At 49.2% G+C, this 26,351-nt stretch overlaps 1 protein-coding gene and 1 pseudogene across 2 annotated transcripts in view; one reads left to right on the top strand and one right to left on the bottom strand.

Moving 5' to 3' along the window:
- LOC144153913 (uncharacterized) overlaps positions 1–26,351 on the bottom strand; it is a 444,120-nt gene that overhangs the window by 61,651 nt on the left and 356,118 nt on the right. The window lies entirely within an intron of this gene.
- Positions 9,105–11,036, top strand: LOC144151502 (very long chain fatty acid elongase AAEL008004 pseudogene; annotated as a pseudogene).

The following is a 26,351-nucleotide window of genomic DNA, read 5'->3' as shown; positions in this document are numbered from 1 at the left end:
AACACTGTAAATATCCCTTGTGTACTAATTTCCTGTCTTATATTTGCGTACTGTCTTGTTCTTGTTCAACAAAGTCGACAAGTATGAGCATATAAACAGGGCTTAGACGTTTACATTTGGTTGTGAGTATATAAGACTATTGCGCACTATTGATTGTACTTTGGCCGGGTGGCTCAATCGAGTCACAGACAGACAGACAGACAGACAGACAGACAGACAGACCAAAATTTCTGGGTTTAAGTAGCCCAAGAAAGACTATCGTCTTTAAAAAAGACTGAAAGTGGGAGAGATGCGGTGGTTATAAACTTTCAGGGGGTGTACCGACACGACAGCCCCCCACCCCCGTCTCCCCCGGCCCTGCTACTCCTTTGCCCCACGATGAACTAATGTTGGTGGAGTCATATCAAACAATTTGCACTTGCAGTTAAAGTCACCAACATACTTATTCAATGCCTGCCTGTTATGCCCGACTTGAATTCCCATGCGCGTAATATTGCCGAACAATTTGCTCTTGCAGCCAAGAATTGCTCAGCGTTTTGCGTGTCTGGCTTTCTTGCGTGTTGTGCAGAAAGCCAACGTTAAAACATGGGCTACGAGGGGAAATTAAACGGACAAGTCATGCAGCGAAGCCACCCTTTTGCATTTCCAGTAAGGTTTAGCAAATAGAAGAAATGATTGAGGTGGGAGGGTTCCGGGAGAGCACCGGGGAGGGCTTCACGGACCTCTGAAATTCCCGCGCGGACCCCCATTTGAGCAGAGCCACTGCTCTGGCCTATTGTGCAAACTCTTTTAGTAGTCGCAATCAGTATTTTTGGGATTTCGTTGCAAAGTCGGGGTTCCTAGAGCGATGCTCCCGATTCACACCACATTGTTTCCCGCATCTTCACAAGGCCATCCAGAGATTCTGACTTGGAATCATGTACGATTCCCGAGTTAAACAGTGCATTTTACGTCCTACGATTCGAGAGAGAAAGAAAATAAATAAGAACGTTCGAACATCCGGAGATCGCTGTCATGTTCGTTTCATGCTAAGCACGCACGCATGCATGCATGCATGCATGCACGCACGCACGCACGCACGCACGCACAACACGTATCCGATAAACTAATAATGTAAGTAAAGTAAATAAATAAAGTGAAAAAATTAGCAGTGGCTTAGCTCGGCTATGCCAGGATATACGTAGCGTGAGCTAAGGTTCAGCTGGTTATTCTTAGCTTTCCTGGTTGTCTAGGATTAGCTTGATTGTCATGCTTACTGCTGCTTCAATGACACACACACGGTATACGCATTATGTGACACATGCATATTTGTCAAGCGGCTCCGGCGCAGTGTCACCAGTCACCCCAGAGCTAAGCTGGTTCCACAGGCGCACACCGGCGTTGCTGCAACGCACGAGTCATCGGTTCCACACCCGGGCACCCCTCGCATGATCATCAAGTGGATCGGGACTCCACGTGCGGAACAGAGGTCGGCGAAGACGCTGGGCGAGTGGGGCGTGTAAGAGACGCCGGGCAGCGAGCAACGTCCTGTGCGCCGTGTCACGTCACTGCTCCTCGCGCATGCGCAACACGGCTCTCCGGGAGCCAACGCGCAACTGCTCAACCTCAGCCAGTGTAGCTCACACTACAAAATTCTGCCACCTTCGCAATTGATGTGCGAAGACTGAGGAAACGGCGGTGCTGGTGGTCTTCACTAGCTTTAATTTGGCTTTCATTAGGTCTGCCCGTCTTATCGGTAGACCGAACACTGATGCCGACGAGTGCATGCCGTCTCCCCCAACAAGGAGAACACCTGCAAGTCAGAGCTAACGGTATAACTAGGCGAAGCCGATCACCGACGCGCACCTCCACACCCGGACATCTGCGTCGCGGCGCGCACTCACCACACCTGCTCGTCGGCTCCTTGCCTGCAGGCCACTTTCCCTCGCCCTTCTTGGCCGAACATTTTCCTCCTTTCCACTTTGCTGCGCCGAGCTTTGAGCGACGCCTGGCACGGATGGAACTCAAGCTAAAACAGCTCCGCTGTTGAAAATGATTCAACGATAAAGGCGGTGGCGAGGGACAAGACGACATCCACAGCGGCGTATTCGTGCCACTGTCGTCCAATGCCACCATCAGGAGCTGTTTCCACTTACATGATTTAGCATTTATAGGGTGGTTTCTATACGAGTACCCCTTGCAAGCCTGCCTCTGGTCCTTTGTCAGAGCGATGCCCCAGGACCACGGTATGCGGTCCCGACGTTTTTAGTCGCAAATATGAGACGCTTTGAGCGTGCGCTCACGCTTTTCTCCTTCGTGCCAAAACGATAGCGGATTGTTTCACGCCAGTGCCTTGTTTACATATATTCCCGCAGACACGTGAAGTCCCGCTCATAAGGAACGATCTTGAACACCGAACGCACCCAAATTGACCCGTCTTTCTAAACAATGATCAGTCTCGCTGTAATGAGCCCACCAGCCATGCGTGCGTACACGACTGAAATGCGTTGTTTTACGTATTTCTTCATTTCTTCTGTCCTTTTTTTCTTCCTCTCTCACAATATTTCTTTCTTTCTTTATCTTCCTCTCTCACATTCCTTCTTCTTTTCTTTCTTTTGTACTTCTTTAACGGCGTTGCTACGTTCCCATGGCAACGCATATATAGTTCCCACAGTTTTGGCCCGAGGGAAGAAACTAAATTTGTTCCCAATGATTTTTCTGTGCTATTTTGAGCAGCGAAGTCCATTTGTACCGTTCGTGCCAAATTCATGGCGGTGGTGCTGCTGTGAAAAACCAAAATACGAAAAATTATGCTGCGACGCAGGAACAGAAATGGTGCTATAGTGCGAACGGCCAAGAAATTAATTAAGCTGTGGCATGCGCGTTTCTGCTGCCCCGTAACTGAAATCTCGGCCCTTTCCCCATTGTAACACCGGGAATTTCAACACAATGGGGGTAGCGAACAAAGCTACTGGATTCCTTTTTTCACAGCCTTCACATGTAACGGTTGGGTTATACCCGCCGTGGTGGCTCAGTGGCTAAGGCGTTGTGCTGCTGAGCACGAGGTCGCGGGTTCGATTCCCGGCCGCGGCGGCCGCTTTTCTGATGGAGGCGAAAAGCAAAAACGCCCGTGTGTACGAGATTTCGGCGCACGTTAAAGATCCCCAGGTGGTCAAAATTAATCCGGAGCCCTCCCCTACGGCTCGCCTCATCGCCTGCGTTGCGTCGGCGCGTTAAACCCCCACAATCAATCAATTAACGGTTGGGTTATCAGACTAGTCGTGCCCAGGTTCCATAGCGGGTATCGCATACGTATGGGCTCTTGACGCTTTTGGAAAGCAAAGCGGCTGCATTACAGCAGCGAAGCTTGCTCGTAATCTTGCCCCGGAGGACTGAAAAGCCGCAGCTTCGTGGGCAGAGTCAGCACCGACGCCAACGACTGTGGACTTGTACCACTGGTTCTGGTCGCGGAGAGGCCCTCGTACGCAAGATTGGGGAGGCATAGCACACACCACGTTAGTCTGTCCACTCCTACTAACTTCGAGCAATACGCCGGTCCCCGATGCATGAAAGACCGCTAGCCGTACAAGCTCAAGTCGGCTGTCCTCGCCTACAACGCGCTGATAGTAATCGCCAACTCCTACTTCGTCGCGAGGATGTGCATCTCAGGTTTCTCCGAGGAGAGTACGCCTCTCCTTCTTCCAGGGCATACCAGTCGCCCACCGCGACGGACATAGCCATCCTTAACCAGGGGTGGGGGGTACGGCCTAGTAAGGGTGGCCGACTTGCTGGACACCGTGGTCTCCGTGAAACGCCAGAAGTTTTCGCAGATGACGCATTTCCACGCCATCCACCACTTCTTGGTCGTGCTCAGTGCGTGGCTCCACGCGACCTTCGGCGGTGACGGCCAGACTGTGCTGGGTGCATGCGTGAACGCCTCTGTAGACGTCATCACGTACTGCTGCTACTTCCTCGCTGTCCTGGGGCCTTCCGTGAGGAAGTGGTGCCTCAAGCACAGGCACCAGGTGCCTGCGCTGGAGGCGTTACGTGACCGAGCTGCAGATAGCGCAGTTCGTGGTCCTCATGGTGCACATGGCGATAACGCTCTTCACCGACTGCTGTTATCCGAGAGGCTCCTCGCGGTACGGGCGCTTTCGCAGGGATATCTGGAACTGAGGATGTTCATAAACTCTCATGTAAGGAACTATGTAGAGCCGGAAAAGCACGAAGGTGTAGTGGACAGAGTGCTACCAATGGAGGAGGATGAGGGGAAGCGAACGGAAGGACCGGGAGGTTAGCCAGCTGTACAGCCCGGTTCGCTACTCCGCAGTGGGAAAGCGCTGCTACTTGATAAAGGAGAAAGCAGGCGAAAAGGCGGGAATGCACGCGCACTCTGGTCCCGCTTTAGGCACTACATTCGTTAGACTGAAAGCCTCCAGTGTAAATCAGTGTCAGTGCTTCAGCGCTGGGCATACGCATCTCGTTCAACTTTTCTTTTTTTCCTTTCTCTTTTTGCCCATTTTCCCTTTCCCACGTGCAGGATAGCAAACTAGGCTCTATCCAGGTTAACTTTCCTGCCTTCCTTCTACATCCTTCCTTCCTTCCTCATTGTCACGTAGCCAAAGACGACGCAGCTGTCTTGAAGGAAAAGCAAGTTTATTGGAGCGAACTTGTGCTCCCCTATCAACTCAAAGAGTACACAGGCGGCGAAACAGCAGTCAACAAAGTGACGTACGCAGACTGGTGTCGGCGAATAGAATAGCGCGGCGTCTGCTCTGCGGGCATTTATCGTTCGGCGCGAGTGTTTCTCGAACCGCCGAACTACATCCAGAACACTGTAGACCAAAGAAGATTATTCCAGGCTGGTGTCATTAGCTCGAAACACTCTCCCTATCAAAGGAGATAACGCATGCAGCATAAAAGAATAAAGAATGGAACAAGCGCTGCACTTGGCCCACAGATAACACACATAACACAGCCCGGCACAGCCGGGTGGAAAAAAAACAAAACATGAATAAACAAACCCAATGCGTGGTTCGCGGCAATATCGTGTTTTTGTCGCCTTTAATGGATGAAGGGCAGGGTCCGATGTCGTCAGACAGTCCCCACTGTAAGCGGACTGTGAAGAAGTGACAGATAACATTGCAAGCGTGCACACCTCCGTACTGATGCCTTGGAATTTGGATTGTACCAGATGATTTAAACAAACTTTTCCTTGGCCGTGCGCAGTCGAACTTGAGAAGCGGACGCAGTGCTGTTCGTGCCAGACGCCGAATAGTTATTACTGCGATGAGGATCCATAAGAAATGATTCGCATAGCACGGCAGACAAGCAACTGTCGCTGTGGCCAAGAGGCACCGCGCTGTTTAGCTGCGATGGGTTCCGTTCACTGCAGCGACATCCTTGGAGGAAGTGAAAAATAAAAAGCAGTGGTGTTTAAACGAGTCGACCTCTTCGACTCATGTCGTGTGCTGTCTCATCGCGTCGAGCCACTTAGCCTTCTTAGATACACGCTGCTGCGTCGCCTCCTCTCCTATGTTTAGTCATAAAGTGGTTTAGGATAGTATACGACACGCTGTCACGCATGACACTGGGCATTGTTTTCAGCGCTTTGATGCTTCGTCTCGTGCAACCACTGGGCTAGTTCCACCTAAGAGCGTGCGGGCCGGATTCGCAAAGCAGTTTTGATACACCTTCGTGTATATTGCCCGCATTCGCAACATGCCCTGAGATGTAACTGATGATGCCTTCTGAGCATGGTCCGCACGCAAGGTAAGTTCTCGTTTACGTATGCTACACGATGAGCCTTGTCTGTTATTAAATTAAGCGTGCGAAGCGTGTAATTAAGACGTCACACCACAGAAGGGGACACGCGATTACGAGGAGTTCCCTCGACAAGCGCAATTACAGGGGCCGAATTATTTATTGCGCAAGTACCCTCCGAATCAGGTTGCTCTAAGCGGGCCTTGTTCTCCAGCTGGGCTACCTGCGGCCCTTTTTCCTCCTTCCCCCATAACGCTCCCGCTGTGGAGGTGCATTGATCAAAGGCATTTGTCTATAGATTAGCGGCACCTTGACTCGTGCACAGGACTAGCTGAGTTGTAACTGCGCGCCCTCCTACGATTTATGATGAATTGCGCGTCACGATGCGCGTCACAATGACGAGAGGATAAAGAATAAGAAGCAGGGCTGTCAGTCCGGGCAGATCAGTCAGACACTGCTGCGTGAGGCCGGTCGTCTGCAGGTAATGGAGCACTTGGGCGAAGACTTCTCGTTGGGTTGCCGGAGGCCCCTTCGAGAACAGAAGGTCCTGCGGCAACCCAACGGGAAGTCCTCGCCAATCTGCGCGGAGCCTCAAATTGTCAGTTGGCCGGACGATATCACAAGTGCTATGGACTCGTCTGACCACTATGTTCAACTCCGGGCAGTCCAGCGGCTCGAGGCTGCTCTTGCAGGGCAGAAGCGTAGGGAGGCGCCGACGGGAGGTCTGAGGGATCACACCCGACGACCCTCCGCGCGTCGACCTCGTAGACGCCCGCAAGGCGTTGTCTCGGGGACGACTTAGGAAACGTCAAGGAGGGGGCAGGCCCTGAGTGGCTCCCGCCCACCTCCCCCCGCAGGACAATTCAATAAAGTCTTTCTCTCTCTCTCTCTCTCAAATTGTCAGTGGGAGGGCGGCACGCGCTGCTATGGCACCGTCTCTCTCACTGCCTCCCTTTCAGACTTTCGGCAGACGTTACTACTCCGCGCGTAGCGCATCGGAATTACGTGACATTTACGCGGGAGGTTCAAACACGATTTGCAACAACATGGTCGCCGGCGGCGGCGACACGCTGCCAGATAACAGCACAGTAGCGCGCGCCGCCGTGCGTTCGGTGATCACGCGGTCACTTCCTGAGACGCAGCAAATGTGCGCCGTGACCGAGAAGACTGCAGTTCGCGCTGCGTAAAAATTTCGCATTAGGGAGTGTAATAACCGCCAGTGCATTCATTTTTGTGGTGACCTTGTATAGGAATATTTTTAAGCGCCCTCGCGCGATTAAAAAAATATGAAAACAGAAAAAAGAACTGAAAACGAACTGACGATACGACGGTCTATATCTAATCCAGTGCTCTCACGCCACTAACTTAAAAAAGGAAAAAATTAAGAAAAACCGGGATATCTCCACTAGCGTGAAACCTGGGGAGGGGCGAAGCATGCAGTGTTGATTGATTGATTGATTGATTGATTGATTGTTGGGTTTTACGCGCCAACGCAACGCAGGCGATGAGGCGCGCCGTAGTGGAGGGCTTCGGATTAATTTTGACCACCTGGGGATATTTCACGTGCGCCGAAATCTCGTACACCCACGGGCGTTTTTACTTTTTGCCTCCATCAGAAAAGCGGCCGCCGCGGCCGGGAATCGAACCCGCGACCTCGTGCGCAGCAAAGCATGCAGTGTATAAGTGTATTCTTGGCGCCTTGGCGTTTTTGCCCGCGGAGATGAAACCTCTGGGGAGTACAGGCATACTGCGCTGCTGTAAGTCTCGTTTCTGTGAAGCACGAAGCGTTCTAGCGCGAGGCGTTAGGAAACGAGTGTCCCGGTTTTTTAGTACCTTGACCACATGAAACGACGACGGCGACAGGAGACGCCGACAGCTCGAGCCCCTAAGGAGATTCACCCCTAAAAGAAAGTTCAAGCAGAAAGCGTCAGTTGTACCGCCTGGGTGCACAAACTCCACATTGAAAGATAATTCGAAAGAGACAGCTTAGCGATTAAGACAAATGCGGCTTGCGCGGGAGAACTAATCTCACGGGCAGGCATAGCCTGAACTCGTTCGAGGCCATCACTGCTTAGATAACGAGGAGTATATGACGTTGAAGTTCCCGGTTAGGTTGCACCACTATTCCACAGTCGCTCTCGTTTTAACAGCAGAGCTATTTAGGTCGTCCGTCGGACCAAACCAAAGGTTAAGGAGGTCCCCGGAATCGAACCCGAGACCTTTATGCCGTGAAACGGGCGACCTATATACACTGGGCCACCCCAAAGGCCCGAGGGCTACAGCGGTGGGGAACAAGAACATACGCAGCATTTCCTTTGGGTTCGTAGCGCGGTCGTTGGCTTTGGGCTTGGCCGCGGCTCCTCGCGCGCGCTCATGATAACACTTTGAAAGAGATGTGAAAGATTGCGGACGAAACGATCCGGGCCCGCCAGCCACGGAGAACCTTCAGCGGAAAGTTTGCAAATAAATGCGAGGTGATGAGATATGGAGCGGAAATTTGGCGCCTTACTAAACGAATGGAAAGCAATTTTAGATCAGCTCGATGGGTCATGGAACGAATAATGACCGGAGCAACGCTTGGAGACAGGAAACGGGCTTTATGGAACAGAGAACAAACTATACAGTAGAAGATAGCATAATTCAAACAAAGAAAAGAAAATGGACTTGGGCTGGCCACGTAATTAGGCGAAATGATGATCGGTGGACCGCGAGGGTGACAGAGTGGAGACAGAAACGAGGCCGATTACCCGATGGAGGGACGAAGTAAGGAAATGCGGAGGCAAAGAACGGACAGGGGCGGTTGGAAGTCGATGGGAGAGGCCTTCGTCCTGCAGTGGACCTAGTGGGCTGCTGCTGCTGCTGCTGATGATGATGATGTCGCAACATCCGGGTCTCCGACAAAGGGAGAGGGGCCGCCAGCTCAGCTGTTTCTCCAGCCTTGCACCACTAGTGCAAGCGGCGCCAATTTTTTTCTTCTTGCTTGCCTTCTTATAGTTACGGCTTAACGGGGCAGTGCCGGGCGAATGTTGCATTGAAGCGGCCGGTTTCAGTTCTCTGTCCGTCGAAACTTTTTCAAGTGAACTGCAACAGCAGAACAGCTGCGCTTGGATAGTTTTCAATTCGACGGGGCCAGCGGCAAACAACTCGCTTGCGTAATCGTTAATGTTTGCATCTGGCGCTTCCTGCAACCTCACGCGCACCGGAGCAAACAGGCAATAGGCTCATGGTTTGAGTAAATCTGAGATTATGTGCGCTTGAATTGACGCTATTACACCCGGCTACGCCAGTCGCGTTTTCGTGACCCATGTTTAGCCTTTCGGTCTCGATTTATTCAATACAGTCATCGGGAACGCTGCAATAGAGCGCCAGCAGCCGTCTCGTATTTCGCCCCAGTTCCCGTCACAGTGCAGCATACAAAGATAGAATCGACATGCAACTCATGAAGCTGGGTTTTTCCGCTGCTTGGTTTGCACTCGCTCATTTTATTCATCGGAGCACCGAAGGAGGTGGTCATACTTAAAAGAATCGATCTGTCTGACCGCGAAACATTATCGAGCGCGTGCCGTTGCAGTCATGTCGGTGACGAAGCAAAGTTTGCTGCAAAAGAACGACTCGGAATCAGTTTGAAAGATAATCGCCTACACAGCGTCGCTCGCATCAGCGAAAGAAACTCGTGCGAGGGCTCGTGGGCCGCTTGCATCGCATTCTACAGGAAAAGGGAGTTGCCGACCAACGCAAATGGACGGCATGGCTTCGCCGTCATCCGCATCAGCTTGGTCGTGGTCCATCGCTGACCTCTACCGCTACGCCTCGTCCCTGCGGGACCCTCGCACCGAGGGCTGGGGTGGCGTGGCCGACACCAAGTTCGTGCTGCCGCTGCTGCTCGGGTACGTGTACTTCGCCAAGGTCGCCGGTCCGCGCTGGATGAAAGGCCGCCAGCCCTTCGACCTCCGGTGGGCCGTGCTGACGTACAACGCCCTCAACGTGGTCGCGAACGCCTACTTCGCGGTGCGAGTGTTCCAGTCGACGTACCTGGGCGGGAGGTACAGCTTCTTGTGCCAGGGCATCAACTACCACTCGCCGACCGCGGCGGACATGGACATACTGAGTCTGGGCTGGTGGTACAGCCTGATCCGGATCGCCGACTTCGTGGACACGGTGTTCTTCGTGCTGCGCAAGAAGTTCTCTCAGGTCAGCTTCCTCCACCTCGTGCACCACTTCCTCGTGGTGCTGAGCGCGTGGTTCTACATGCACTTCGGCGCCGACGGCCAACCCATGCTGGGCCTGTGCGTGAACGCCTTCGTGCACGTCGTCATGTACTCCTACTACTTCCTCGCCGCCCTGGGACCGTCGGTGCGGAAGCACCTCTGGTGGAAGCGCTACATCACCCAGCTGCAGATCGCCCAGTTTGTGGGGCTCATGTCGCACATGGCCATCACGTTCTTCTACGACTGCGGCTACCCAAGGCCCCTGGCTGTCATCGCACTGTTGCAGGGCTCTTTCGTCCTAGCGCTGTTCGTTAATTTTTACGTGAGTTGCTATGTCCGCCGAAACAAAGCTAAAATACGAGGGGACGGTACCTCGAAGCGCGATTAAGCTCGCGGCAAAAGGAACGATCGCTGCATATGAAACTATATTAGTGGCACACTTTTATGGTCAACGAAGATTGTTGAACTAACATCAACTGCCTGTACAGACGCGTTTGTCGGTTCCAGTCCGACCAACAAGAACATTTGTAGACGTTGACAATAATCTGCGCTTCAGGAACAGCGCGAACTGTTACTGTTTCATTTTCTGCCTGTTATTTAGTTTGGCTTTCTGTCTATATGCCGTATGCCTCTGCATCACCAGCATCCGATAGCGCCTTAAACCTTTGTTCCGAATTTGCATGTTATTCGGCGGTAGCAACGTACAACGAATCATAAGCCCTGACGTTTCTTTTCGTGCAAATTCACGGGTACGGAAAATCGGCGACGGGGCTTTTTTTTTTTTTTTGCGTTACAGTACGGCGACTGTGGTTTCAATTCATCTTCTCAGACGTTGTACTGGACACTGCGCAATGGCGTCAGCGGAGCTGTACAGTCTAATTCACATATCTGCAATTTTCCCGTAGAGCCCAACAGCGTGTCGCTAGGTGCGAAACTTAAGGTCTTTATTCTCTTTACATTTGACGTATGCTATGACTTCGTTGTAACTTTCCGTCGGCTGTGCGTCATGCGCGGTTGCGCAGCATTTGTCCATCTTGTGTTCCGTCACTCCCTTGTCATTTGTACATGCGTGGCCAAATAACAGTACTCAAACACGAAGCGCGAGATGCGCCAGTCTGCGCATATTAAGGCGCACTGAGATACAATGCTTATGGGTGACACGAATACCGACAACGGTCGAAGAGGCTGAAAAAAATAAAATGAATGAATAAATAAAGGCAAGAAGAGGCCACGTTTTTCTTCCTTTTTGTCTTTTTTTGTTCGGGTAGACTGATAAATAGGGCTCTTCGGCATCAAAACAAGGCGAAAGAAAAATCGCACGAAGCAGGCTCTGCTCCTGCTCCCGCGTCTTGCCTTTAATTCGCTTCAGGTTTAATGCAGCGCGTGTCTCAGTAGACATGCAGCTTCAGCTAGCTCAAGTTTCAGCTTTGCCGAAAACCTTTGTCTTTGTTTGCTTGCCCACGGTGGGCTAAGGACACCCACCGCGCACAGATACACAGGTATTGCTCCTCATACACAATACGCAAGTATTGCGTCATTGCTCCTGTCTATCAAAGAGATGAACTTTCTAAACGCTGTGGTTGCTTGATAACATTTCGTTCATGCGACACATGACTATTTCACACATGCGCATGATGTTGCCGGAAGGTATTTCCAGACGTTCCAGTGCCTTGTTCGTTCAGTTGCTAGTGCCAGCTAGTCCCGTCGTTTTCTTCTGTGTCCTGTGTTTTCCGCTCGTTTTTTATTCCATTCATTCATATACAAGTAAAGTCATGGACGAATGAAACGCGAGCATGAAAATATGAACCAGAACGCACAAACAGCGCGATTTCTTTCCATGCAAGTCAAATTGGTGCATGGCTTTACTACAACACCAAACTTGGCATATGTGGCTTTCGAAATATACCAATAGCGCGCATTTATTTGACGCCCACGAACGGTTTTGGTTCGCATTTTGCTGTTCGCATTTTATTCGACCATGACTGTACACACACCGTATACAAACGTGCACACCCCGTACACTGTTCATATAGGCACAAATAGCACAACGGTATTACTCTGTAGCGGCATAAATCGCATTTTTGAGAAGGGCAGGTTCAGGACCAACGAGATATGTCTAACACGTCGCAGATTCCCGTGCAATAGAATTTTCACTTTGAAAATAATAGGCCTATTCGATTATCACGCAGTCTCAGAATCGCCGCGGACTGAAATCCGGCATTCGCAGTAAATAAAAGGTGGCAATGATTCCTTCCTCCAGAGAAGAGATAAATGGCACGGCGAAAACAGCGGAAAAACACGGCGTGCTCTCGCTCACCAAAGAAACTGAACGCCTCTTCCTCACGCCGACTGCGTAAGAGGCCAAGTGGACGTCCCATCATCTGGCCCAGCTGGGGGTGCGAGTGGGAAAGCTCAAATAAAGAACACTACCTTAATGCTACTGTAGAGTGTCGGCCTGGCCGGTCCTGCATAAATTATTATAAACGATCATTACAACAATCAGATAACGCTGTACGCGTTACCTTAGCTTGAAAACTGGTAAGTATCGTTACAAGTTATTGGAATGGGCACCCTTTAAAGTACCGAGAATACGCGGAACGAGCTCAGAGGGCACTTCCCACCAAAACTTCGTGTCCGATGATGAAGTTATTGGCGCAAACGTGATGTAAAGCCGACATTTTCCCCGTAACAGCCGGCGCTGTAAAATGCCGGGGACGTCGTCATGCGAAGCGCAAATTCGGTGCTATTTATAGACATCAGTAGAAGCTGTCACAAATCAGACTCCAGTGGTAGAGTGGCTGCCATGTTGCTTAACCTACAACTGAACTATGCTGATGTGTTGGAATAAGTGATTAGGAAGGTTATCTTTTCATACAATCTGAATCGATTGTAGCTTTAGGAATTACTGCTCTTTTTTTAAATTGTTTTGTAGGTAGTAAGAGAAGAGCATGGTTAGAAGAGCATGGTAACGAGCTCTGTAGGTTAGTATACGTAATTTTTGCCAAAATGAACGAAAATTCAAAATGTTCGGTTGGTAAAAACAAAGCACCGCATGCGTAATTAAAGGAATGGTTCCTATGAGTCGTAACGATGGGTTCCACAAGAGCGGTAGATTCACCCGTGTCTATTCTTTCACATGCTGTCTGGCCGGGCAGTTGAAGCGAGTGACAGACAGACCGAATTTTTACGCGTGGGTAGCCCAAGAAAGATTATTAATCGTCTTTGTAAGATCCTGAGGCAGATGCACACAAAAAACGGTCCCTCGGCTGACTTTCGCTCACGTGGTGCGCCCCATGAAGGCCGACTGCGACTTGGAGCGAACTTGGTAACAAGGACTCACGCGCGCTTTCCCTCTCTCCCTGTGCCGCAGCCTACCAAATGCTGCTGTTTGCTTTTGTTTTTCAGTTCCAAAGCGAGCTCAAACGGGAAAGGCCCAAGCCCTGTTTCCGTAGGCTCATTTTAAGCGGCGAAAAGAAAGGCAGGCATGTGTTTATCTCGCAGATCTTTACATCTTTCTGGGTTCCGCAGCGGCTGAAGATTAACTGTATGCAGGTGCACGCGGGCAGCAGCTGAAGAGAGCGCTGACACGGCTCGCATGCCCACGCATGGAAAAGTAAAGGTGAAATGAGGAAACGAAACGAAAAAAAAAACGTGTAAGCATGAATGTTAACGCTTTAATTCGGAAACAATAGAAGTGTGCGCAGGCGACAATGTTTTGTCAAACTACCTGTGCACGATCCTTGGTGCTCGGCCAAGCGTTTGTCCCTGACAGCTACAAGTCCCACATTTGCTGCGATTATAAGCTTGACCTTCACACGTCAAGCCGTACCGTGGGGTCAGTGTTCATTTTACGGGGTGCATACTTCGTTTCTTCTAAGAAGTGCATTGAACAGGAAGAAAGTGGGCCGTGTCGTGTCGTCGGAACGGCCCATTTTTCCGAGCGAAGGCCGGAGAAAACGTTTAAGTCATGTGCAGCTTTCCCGCTCATGGCAGTCCTTGCAACAGTGATTACTCTGTAGTTATTTAGCGAAATGTAAAGAAAGTTTTTTTGCGCAGATAATATTGAGGGTGAAAACTTGCTTTGCGCACAGTTTCAAGTCTGGCACGTTGCGCGACTGGTTTCCTGAGCCATGGAAACTATCCCATAGAAATGCATGGGGAATAAGATTTGACAGCGAATTACACACAAAATATTCAGAATCCTGGAAACTTCTTTCAGTGTTTTTATCTTCACGTTGACTTCTTGCTTTATGCCAAATATCACTTTCCTGAAGTGGTTTTGCTAGGTTCCTGAGAGTCGGAATTTTGAGAGAGAAAGCTGGGTATGTATTAGTCTCCGAATGGTGACTCTATGCGGCTTTACCAACGTTAATCTTGAGAGCAACGGCGGGTTTTCGCTTAGTAGACGAAGACTTGACGAATGCAACAAAAGCGTGTAATATTAGCGTGGACTGCTTTCCACTCAAGACATGACGCGGGAAAATATTGCGGAGAGCAAGACCAAAGATATATCAGTGGCCGATTAACCCATTGCAAATTGAACGGAACACCCGCCCGCCGTAGTCCGTGAGCATTGAAGCCGCCTGTGCAGTTTGTAAGAACGATGGGATCTCCATGTACTTTGAGACTTGCACTAGCTACGTTCACAAAGGTGGTCGGTGTTCAGTCAAGCTGCATGGCCTCGCGTGCCGCCAAGAGAACCGGTCGCTTCTCGTACCCGTCGCTGTGTCCAAGTCAAGGTGACGTTGTGCTGCTCAGCACAGCGTCGAGGGTTCGACCCCAGCACGCGCTGTCTGTGTTTCTTGTGGAGAATGCCATGCTGTCTCCCCAAGAATCTTACTTCGGGCCGCGTGCACCGGTATTGCCATAGGTGACCGGTAAAAAGCGCAAAGGCTCATGGATACAGTGTTTTCTCCCATGGAGTGCCGCCACGTCCGGTTCGGGAGCTCTCCTGGCCACCCGTACGCCGTCGGCTTTCACGCGCGTGTGTGCTTGTTGCTTATCTGTGTCCACCGGGGAAAAAAACGCTCATGCATTGAGAATTCCATAATAACAACGATGGACCTTACTAGGGGTTTATCTGACAGGTAAGCACCCCGTGACAAATAAACAATACGCATACGCGCGCCTGAAAGCCGCCGGCATACGGCAGGGCAGGCGAGATCTCGAAGCGGAAGTGGCGGGAGCAGACGACGTACCCGTGAGCCTTTGCGCTTTTTAGCGGTCACCAATCGTGTAAAGCTGATCACGCCGCTACGCTTGCCCTCCTCGACACTTAAACGCTATTTCTTTCAATGTTTCGAGCTAAATTACTACACCATAAACCATATTGTTTCCAAGACACAATTACGGCAGAAAAGCAAAATATCGCAGACAAAATATTTATAAGGCTGTGTCTAGAGCGCCGTCCCCCGGCACTGTATACGCCTCGAGCTTCGAGATCACTGCGCCGCCTGCCGCCGCTTCTCTGCGGCGTTTGCGGGATTTGCGCTGCGTGGCTGATAGGGGCTCATGCAATGTTTCGGTTCTCTTTCGTTTCTTTTTGCCTTTCCGCGCCCTAAAAAACTTGCTATGGTCACGTCTCTCAGCAAATAGTGCATTTCGGGCACTACAAAAAACAGCTGCGTCTTGGTAGAGTGCTCGAGCGCCTACAAGAACTATCCGTGGACGCGGTTCAGCGGACTGCTTGGCCGCCCTTACGGGCGTCGGTGACGGCAGCAGCATATCACCAGTGTCATCTCCGAATACGTCAGGCACAAGTAAATTCTATTGCCGCCTCGTTTAGACCTGATAATGGCACAGTGAGAGGTTGATCTGGTTTAGCAGCGCGGACAACAAATGCGGCTTGGTTTCGAATATGTACATCGTATAAAAATATATTTCGTGGATGTGATTACCAAAAACCTGACAATATCTTGTGCCTTTTGTGGGAATATAAGCTACACAAAAATGATATGAAGCAGATAATGGATGTTTGCCGGCCCACACCTCACTAAAAACGACCCTGCATTAAATGTTTTGTCGTGTGGGGATCCCTGAGTATAATATTCCATTGTCCATCATACTCATTTCGTAGAATTTTCGTGAAATTTATGCTACAATGGCTTGCCAAGGGTAGTGATCAATACCTGAGGTATGGCATATTGGCAAGAGTAACTGGCACGCTGCCAGGCATGAGCGCTCCACTAGGTTATGTAAGCGCACAAAACCGATTTACACAGTAGTGTACAGCCGTAGAATGACCATCTGAAGAAACGGTCCTTACGGAGACACTGTTAGTAAATTTCAAGGCAGTGTAATTACAATCAGCTCCATGATTGCGCTATTTCGCCACCTTGTGTGTATGGCCTCAGGCCTCGTCAAGCTGCTGAATGAGCAGCTTTTTGTCTGAGGTCCGTTTTTCCACTGAGGAAAAAAAAAAATTCTGATTCTGATTCTGATTATGCCGGTTTCGCGACGCCGGCCTGTGACACACACCTGGGGCTTGTATAGACCGAATTAAGCCCACTAATATTGCGTTAGAAATATTTCTGAATGCTCCATATTTGCTATTTGCCAGCATAGTGGTGACTGCTCCACATAAATGTTTTTCTAGCGCATACAAAGGGTAAATCTCAATCGTGAAACGTGCCGCAAAAGCAGCGGAGCGGGCCAGACCCCCCGAAGCTGCTTTCAAAACGGGCCGCTAGGGCGATTTCAGTGGCGCTCCCACAGGCAGCACTCGAGGCGTATAAGCACTACACTAAAACGACACCTATCGGCGTTTATATGAAAAAATGCCGCGTTTGGCGCTATTTCGCCTTCAATAACTAGCCTAACATAACGTAACAAACTGAAGAAAAATCATTTAAAACACCGAAACCTAACTTAACCTATAAATACTATAATTAAAAATTAAGATGTAAGAAATATAAAGGTGGTAAAAGCAGGACTCGAACCGCGGGCCTGGGTAACAGGCACCTAAGACGGAACCTCTACACCACAACAGCAGATGCTCAGGCCTGTTTCAGTCCAGTCTTAATGTCGTCGGACGGCACTCTAGACGCTGCGTATTTATCAACAAAATTAAATATATCACCATCATCGTCGTCGTCGTAATCCTTATCATTAGCGCATTTCTGTAATTGCAGGACAAAGGCCTCTACAATTGACTTTAAACTTCTCCAATACTGCGCCCTCTTGAGCAATTATTTGCCACTAGATTTCCTTATCTATCCATCCAGTTATCGGTACTCTCCTACTTTTCCGTCTATCGGTAGGCACTGCATGGCCGTGCTTGTTTATCGGTTGTCAGTTGTCCGCAAGGAAGTTTTCGCGTTTAAGCTGGCGGTTTAGCGCGCGGAGTTAGCTCCGTCTGGGCCACGCGGTTTTACTAGAGATTTGAATTGCGTTTTCCAGGCAAAAAACGCGTGTTTTGGTAACTCGGCAGGTGCGGTAAGGTGCGCGTGGTTGCGAGGATAATAGGGGTAGTATCTGTTTTTGCCAGGAGCAGTTCGGTTAGAAGTTAAGGCGTTGAGAGCGTTTAGCCTAGCCCAGATGTGCAGGAGCTGCAAAAGTGAAAATTTTAATGAAACATCTGTAATCTTATATTTACGGGCCGACCTGCATTATTAAAACGTCGTGTTAAGGATTATTATATGGAGGTTGATGTAATACTGTTAGATTTAAACGGCGGGATTAAAGGGCACGCTTAGAATTTCCGAAGAAGGGCTTTCTAACTTTAATTAAAGTAACTTAAAAACAATCATGATTAAAAAATAAACCGCGCAATGAACCCAAAGGAAATGCTGAGTGACACCAATGCGATGATGGAACGTTCACCATCGTCAGCGATTCTGTTACAATGCGAATTTTTCTTCCAGTGCTATACCGTATCGTGTTTTGTGCGCAAACACCTTTCGCTGTCTACGTTTGTGGTATGACTGATGTGCCTTTGTGGAAACCCATTCTGTAATGGTGGCTTTCCTGCAGCGAGTCCTGGCGTAACTACATAGCCATCCGTGAGGGATAGAAAGCTTCGCAGTAAAACGAAGCCGTTAATCATTCGCGGCACGCGAAGCACGCCGGCGCGACCTATATAATGCCAGCCAGCGCGGTCCAGGTAAGAACGGCTGAAGCGGGCACACGTGTACGTGCACGTGACGCGCACACGCAAATGGCAGGGGCTAACAAACAAATCCGTTTCTTTCGCTGGCGTGCTTATCTCGCCATTTGCTTTAATTAGCACCTGCACTCACATACCTCTGACTTCTCTGCGACAGATCTGCATGCGTGCACCGTGTCTGCGTAGCATAGTTAACGCCCTCAAAGAAAAGCGTCACGTTGTGGGCCTCCGGTTCACCGCTGAGTCATGACAGTAATAAAACCGGGTAACAGCGGTGTGGAACAAAAACATCCCGCAGAAGCGTGGGCAAATCGCAGAGACCGTGTTCTCGTTGCATTAAGCTTCGCTGAAAGACCCCCCCCCCTTCCTTCACTCCCGCCGAAATTCTGAGCAGTTCTTGTTCGCCTGTGAACGACGTTTCGTGCGCCTTGCTCTTTTATGCTTGGCCGTTGCAGTACTAGCAGACTATTAATGCTTAATTAATGCTTTGCCGAGTCACCCCACAGCCAGAACCGTGTAACGCCCTGCGTTCGCGCAAAAATGAAGAATTGAAGAGTTTCATCTGTAATCGTTATAATAGCGTAAATGGAGATAATTTGTCAAACAAAATTTTAGAAAACCAGAAAAGAAGAAAAACCAGAAGAGAAATTTATAAGTGTCAAGACGAAATGATTGAATGAATGAATGAATTTATTCAGAAGGGCGAGGTCGAACGCCTCCTGCGGGGGAAGAGGAGGAAGAGGAGGGGAAATAAAACAGCGGGGGGATGGGACTCATTCACAACGCGTGCCGCCCCGCACACGGACCACTTGATTTAGCGAGACGTGTTGCTGGGCGAGTTCGTTCATAATACAGAAATAAGATTTAGCGCATGCGAAAGACACGGACGGTGAAAAGGACGGGACGGATTTAGGTCATTTTCACTAGACCTGTACGTCCAGCAGATGTCCACAGGGTTATTAAGTCTCTTTCACATCGCTCGAAGGCGTTGTCCCTTCTTGAAGGGACGTGACGTGCATCTTATACATCTACAAAAACTCAAGACTAAACAAAAAACGACCCGCTGAGGTGGTTCAGTGGCTAAGGCGTTGCGCTGCTGAGCACGAGGTCGCGGGTTCAATTCCCGGCCGCGGCGGCCGCTATTCTGGTGGAGGGAAAAAGCAAAAACGCCCGTGGGTATATGAGATTTCGGCGGACGTTAAAAATCCCCAGGTGGTCAAAATTAATCTGGAGCCCTCCACTACGGCGTGCCTCATCGCCTGCTTTGCGCCGGCGATTTAAATCGGATACAACCGATCAATAAACAAAAAAAAAGACAGCGAATAACGTTCGAAATACGAATAAAAATAGCGGAAATGAGCAAACTGTGTAATTCCCTACAATTACACAATAATACATAACTGGCGGAAGTAACAATTTTATCAGTACAGGTAGCGCAACTGGAGATAATTCGTTGAATAGAATTTCCAAAAACCAGAAAATAAGAATAATAGAGAAACACAAAAATGAACTGACGAAATAAAAAAATTACCTATCTTACACATCTCCTCCAAAAAACAGAATACTAAACTAAGAATCTACAGAAATTCAGAGAATTGTCTAGAAATGTGTAGCATTCTTATGCCGCTGGTCTGGAGTATGAGTTCTTTACAGCAAAATTTCTTCACTTTCAAGATTCTATTCACCAATTATCTCCACTTACGCTATTATAACGACTACAGGCCGAACTTCCGTCAAATCTGCATTTTTGTGGGAATGCCGTGCGTTACACGTGCGCCACTTTTCGCTGTTTTTCTTATTTCTTGGTTCTTGGAAATTTTGTTCGACCATTTGTTTCCATTAGTATGGCTCCCTCAGCCCGACCAACGCAAGCCTGCTCCGAAAGTGACCATCATCCAAAATACCTAGGAGGGTGCACTAGAAAGGTTCAACCATGCTAGGTAGGCTCTTAGGGACACAAACAGCACTCCCTCACCAGAGAAGCATCTGGCCACCCTGGTGTAGTAGTTGGCCGCCACCTCCCACGACCAACCAACTCAACTTTCGGCCCTCGGTCCCCAGCAGCTGTAGACCACATGTCCGCGGCGGCGGTCAGAACAGCGATACAGCAGAGAGTACTAAGAATCTCTCGTTCCGGACAGGCCGCCATCGCACAGGCCACCCTGGCGACGTTCAACGCACGAACACTGTCTAGCGATGGAGGCTTAGCTGTACTACTAAAGGAACTCTCGGACATTAAGTGGGATATGATAGGGTTAAGCGAAGTTAGGAGGACAGGAGTAGGCTTTGTGGAGCTCACTAGCGGGCATATTCTATGCTACAGAGGACTCCAAGAGAAGAAAGAACACGGAGTGGGATTAGTAATCCACAGAGAAATAGCAGGAAACGTGGAAGAATTCTTCAGCATTAGCGAAATAGTCCCAGCCATTGTGATCAAGCTGAATAAACGATACAGGTTAAATATAGTACAGGCCTATGCGCCAACAACTAGCTACGATGATGAAACCGAAGACATTTTCTACGAGTACGTGGAATCAGCCATGAAGAAGGGAACAGTACAGTTCACGATTGTGATTGGTGAATTGTGATGGGGGGTTAACGCAAAAGTCGGTAAGACGCAAATGGGAGAAATGTCAGTGGGAAATTTTTTAATAGACAATAGCAACAGTCGGGGAGATACCCTGGTAGGATTTGCAGAGAGAAGTAACCTGAGGTTAAGGAACACATTCTTCTACAAACGAAATAATAGGAAATGGACATAGAGAAGTGCCGATGGTACAACAAAAAACGCAATCGACTTCATTTTAAGTGACAGCTCAGGTATTGTGCAAGACGTAGGGGTTTTAAGTAAGGTTCGGAGCAGCAATCATAGCATCGTTAGACGCAGGATAAGCCTGGATCTCAAAAGAGAAAGGAGGAAACTGGCGAAGAGGAAGGAACCCTGCGTGGGGTCAGTCAGAGCCGGGACGGATGAGCTTAAAATAACTCTCCAAAGCAAATTTGCACTTCTCACATTACGGGAGCGCGTGAAAGTAATTGTTCATGCACGAGAGAGAGAGAGAGAGAGAGAGAGAGAGAGAGAGAGAGAGAGAGAGAGAGAGAGAGAGAGAGAGAGAGAGAGAGAGAGAGAGAGAGAGAGAGAGAGAGAGAGAGAGAGAGAGAGAGAGAGAGAGAGAGAGAGAGAGAGAGAGAGAGAGAGAGAGAGAGAGAGAGAGTTGTTCGGACAGAGGGCGAGTGCCCAAGCGTAGTAATGCTGCCTCACGAGGCGCGAATTACGCTGCTCACTCGCCTGAGGCAGCACGTGAAAGGGCTACTGAGGAGAGACGATGGCGGGACGGGAGTCCTGACTGGAACGTCACATGCGGAAGTTCGCCGCAGTGGCGACACTCCGCTAGGTGCTGCGTTGGCTGAAGTGGCGTACGAACGGTTTTAATGAAGGTACTGCGCGCGTGTGGAGTTTAAAATTAATTCACAAGAGATTTTAGTACCACACGTTGAAACAGAGTTTGGGGTAGGTAAATTTTCGTAGCAGTTGGCCTTGAACTTGCGATGTAGCATTAGTCGCTAAAGAGGAAGTAAAAAAGCCTCTCAAAGACATGGAAAGAGGAAAAGCTGCAGGCGGCGACGGCATATCCGCGGATTTATCGGAGGAGGGAAGAGATATAGTACTGGAAAAGCTTGCTGCACTATTTTCAGAATGCTCAAGGACTCAAAAGTGGCCATAGCCTGGAAAAACGCCAACATTATCCTGATTCATAAAAAGGGAGATACCAAGGAGCTCAAGAACTACAGGCCCATCAGCCTACTCTCAGTTGTTTGCAAGCCGTTTGCCAAAGTTATAGTTAGCCGCAAAGGTGACAGCCGGGGTTCCAAACAGACCAGGGAGCAGGCTGGGTTTAGGAAACGATACTCAACCATGGATCGCATCCATGTCGTCAATCAAGTGATAGAAAAATCCGCAGAGTTACGCTAATCCCGTTTACATGGCATTTATAGACTATGAGGAAGCGTTTGACTCAATACAAACCGCAGCCATGCTAAAAGCATTAAAAGACCAGGGAATAGAAGAGACCTACATAAGAACCCGCCGCGGTGGCTCAGTGGCTAAGGCGTTGCGCTGCTGAGCACGAGGTCGCGGGTTCGATTCCCGGCCGCGGCGGCCGCTTTTCTGATGGAGGCGAAAAGCAAAAACGCCCGTGTGTACGAGATTTCGGCGCACGTTAAAGATCCCCAGGTGGTCAAAATTAATCCGGAGCCCTCCACTACGGCGCGCCTCATCGCCTACGTTGCGTCGGCGCGTTAAACCCTACAATCAATCAAAGACCTACATAAGACTTCTAGACGACATATATAAGGGACGTGCGGGCAGGATGGCACTTCACAAGCAAAGCGATAAATTCTCCATTCAAAAAGGAGTAAGGCAGGGAGACACTATTACGCCAAAACTGTTCACAGCACGTCTGGATGGGGTATTCAGAAAGCTTGACTGGGAAAACACAGGATTAAGGATAAACGGAGAGTACTTGAGTCATTTGAGGTCTGCGGATGACATAGTATTGCTGAGTGAGACTGCAGAACACCTGCAAAAAATGCCCGAGAAACTGCAATTAGAAAGCACTGCTGTGAGGCTAGAAATAAATATGAATACATCTGAAGTAATGAGGAATAAGCATGCCGTAAGCGGCCTCTTCACCTTAGAAGACGAAGCGCTGGAAGAAGTACGAGAATATAATTGCCTCGGTGGTTGGGGTTAGTGCTGACCCCAACCACCAGAGAGAAATCCGGCGTAGAACAGGTATGGCTGGGGAGCACTCGGCAAGCACTCCCAAATAATGAAAAGTAAGCTACCTCTGTCACTCAAAAGAAAAATATAACCACTGCATACTGCCGGTGATGGCATATGGAGATGAGACTTGACGACTTACTAAAAAACTAGAAAGCAAACTTAGGTCGGGTCAACGGCCAATGGAACGAATAATGTTAGGTGTAACACTCAGGGAGACACGAGCTACGTGGATCAGAGAACAAACTGGAGTAGAAGACATCATAGTTCAAATAAGAAAAAGAAATGCACCTGGGCTGGCCATGTAGTGAGACGAACCGACAACCGGTGGACAATTAGTGTAACAGAGTGGATACCAAGAGATGGGTCTGGAAGAAAGGGAAGGCCATTAACCCGATTGAGGGATGAAATAAGGAACTTTGGGTGTAAACTGTGGACTCGAGCAGCGCAGGACAGGAGCGGTTGGAGGTCAGTGGGAGAGGCCTTCGCCCTGCAGTGGGCCTGAGCAGGCTGTTGTTGTTGATGATGATGATGAACTGTCTCCAGCTACACCATTATAGCGACTACACGTGGAACCTCCGCCAGATCTACATTTTTTGTTGAAATGCAGGGCGTTACACAGTTCGCCACCTTTCGCCAATTCCTTGTAGTTTTGTCACTTTTTTAATTTTCAAAATTCTGTTCTACCAGTTATCTTTATTTACGCTATTATAACGACGATTACAGGTTGAACTTCCGCCGAATCTGCATTTTTGTTGAAATGCAGGGTGTTACACGGTCCTGGCTGTGGGGGTACTCGGCAAGGGATGCTACGCATTAAAAAGAGCGAAAAAGAACGTTGGAAATACGAATAAACCATAGATAAAACGGACCAACCATGCACTGCGCCTTGCATCTGCAGATAAATGCATAATTGGCCAAGTAACGGCACTTAATGGCAGTAATGGTATAAATCTACATTATTGGTGAAAATAAGAAAAAAAAACACAAAAAACAACGAAATTACCCGATGTCTTTGGCTGCCTATAGCCAAATCTCGCTGTAACGGACTCATATTCTAGACAAGCGGCATAAGAATGCAACGCATTAGATAGACAACTGAGGCGTTTTGTTTTTTGTTTCAAAATGAGCCAGATCCAGGAACCGAAACTGAGTCGGATAAAGCTGCAGTGATAAGAAAAACTCGGCAACTTTCCCCTAGAAACGATGTGGCTAGAGAATAGTTGAGATAAGGCCCCGAAAACCTGTACGCGGATCGTAGCTCGTATCGAAAATGAACCAGATCCTGCTGTTTCAAAGATCACAGTGAGCCAAATGCATTTGCCCAAAAGGAGTTTGCTTTTGGCTTGAGTGTTCAGACGGTTTCGTGGGTATTTTCGGATTTTTTTTTTTTTTGCGTTTCGGAGCTCGCTTATTATGAATTCAGACGGGAATTAGGAGATCGGCGACAGATCTCCCCCAGATCCATGACGAAGTGAACAAAATGAAACAGAGATGTGAAACAATAATTTCATTTTGCCTCCCCCGTTCCTGTGAAATAACTCTGGTTATATTTATTATTTTTTACTCCCACATTTACGATATCAGTACTTAACTACATAGCTGCCACTTACAAGCCCTGGCAAATCTCCCTCCCTCTGAGAGTACGAACCACTTCACAGTTCTGAAGAATAAGATATGAGCAGCCTTCTTGTGAACCGTTTTGGAAATTCATGGTAAAGCAACGAAGAGCTTGCCTACTTCGTTAGTGCCTTGAGGCGTGCCCAAGATAATTATCCTAGGGAAGAATTCAAAAGCAGCAGCTAATGCTGCCGAGAGGACTCACCTACTCTCCATGTATAGTTCTACTGTTCTTGAGGCCCCTGTTGCATATTGTTAATGCCTTTTCCACCTAAACGCAATCGACGATGTTTGAAAATCGATTTAAATAAAGTTTTCGTGAGAATGCAGCATCACCTTGAGTGTTTCAATTCAGTATGAGCCAAATCCAAACTTATCACCCCAATATATGGCTCAACTTCACGGATTATTTTTAATTACTTGTAGCCATAAACTTCCCTAGATGACATGTAAAATATATCGTATAATAGTTTTGACGGCGCTGCATTTAGGTCCGGTAACAAACTTCCGCTTGTTTCTCAAATTCGCATAGGTGCATCTGGTTCACTTCGAAAAAGAAAACGCCTCAATTGTCGGAGTTTCTGCAGACATCTTTCCGTTGCGAGAGTGACGCGTCCGGAGAGACCGCTTCACGAGAGTGATGCTCATTGTTTTCCGCACGTGGGGTTGGTGCGCAACGTGCGGCGCGTGTTGGGCACCTTCCGAAAACAGCGGGTTGCTGTGCGGCACAGCGGGCATGTGCGCGCAGGCATCAAGCTCCTGGTCACGCATCCAACGTGTGCTCCAAGATTTCCTTTGTGCACCGCAAGCGCAGGGCAAGTTGAAGAAACTCTCGATTCCGCGTCAAAACAACGTGCTTGCTTGGGAGATCGCCCGCGAAAGCAAAACAAGGCCCGCTTGCAGGTTGGCAAGCAAGAAGTCAGTGCAAGTTCCCCTCAGCGTATCATTTCAGAGCGGTTTTTGAACTGTTTGCTAGGCGCCCTGGCCATCCAAATGCGCGAACGAGTCGTCGAAGGTGTCGCACAGCGTAGAGAAATAAGCCCTAGTACATCTGCATGCCTGCAAAATGGCCCGGAAAAAAAAAAAAAAAGGAAGAGGGGGGTGGGGGAGAATTTTTAGGGTTCCTGTGGGCGGGATATACGCCAAAGTAATTTCTAACAGCTGAGCTGTTTAACCCAGCCGTAAGTCGTCCAACGCGAACAGAAAGCCCTCAACTGGAAAGAAAGAAAACGCCTCCCTTGATGGGAATCGAATCTGGGTCGCGTTATGAAAGCGGCGTCCATCGAAATTACATATCATAACGTTCCATGCGTACAGAATTATTTCGTTTGGGTTATTCGCAGCGTTGACTTTGGACTTGGTGCGGGTTCTAGCGCGTGCTAACGCGGTCCACTCGGGAGAGATGTGAAAGGCTGCGGACAAAACGATCCGGGCCTGCCAGTCGTGGAGAACTTTCAGTGGCAAGTTCGGATATCTAGTAACCCGCCGCGGTAGCTCAGTGGCTAAGGCGTTGCGCTGCTGAGCACGAGGACGCGGGTTCGATTCCCGGCCGCGGCGGCCGCTTTCGCGATGGAGGCGAACAGCAAAAACGCCCGTGTGTACGAGATTTTGGCGCACGTTAAAGATTCCCAAGTGATCACAATTAATCCAGAGCCCTCTACTACGACGCGCCTCGGGTTAAATCCTACAATCAATCAATCAAATCTATCTGAGGTGCAACAGCCTGGCCTCCGACGAAGAAAGATGGGCCACCAGCTCTGCTGTTTCTCCAGCCTTGCACTACTAGTGCAAGCTGCGACAAGTTACTTTTTTTATGCTAAGCTTTTTTTTTTTTACTACTAATTCCGGTTACAAAGAGCTGGATGGCTGCCCGGCTAGCTGGCTTTCTGGCCCC

The sequence above is a fragment of the Haemaphysalis longicornis genome, unplaced genomic scaffold, assembly GCF_048455015.1.
Source record: "Haemaphysalis longicornis isolate Haplotype H1 unplaced genomic scaffold, Haemaphysalis longicornis Haplotype H1 scaffold_9, whole genome shotgun sequence".
Taxonomy (NCBI): domain Eukaryota; kingdom Metazoa; phylum Arthropoda; class Arachnida; order Ixodida; family Ixodidae; genus Haemaphysalis; species Haemaphysalis longicornis.
The sequence above is the reverse complement of the archived record's forward strand: the minus strand, read 5'-3'. Positions and strand labels throughout refer to the sequence as shown.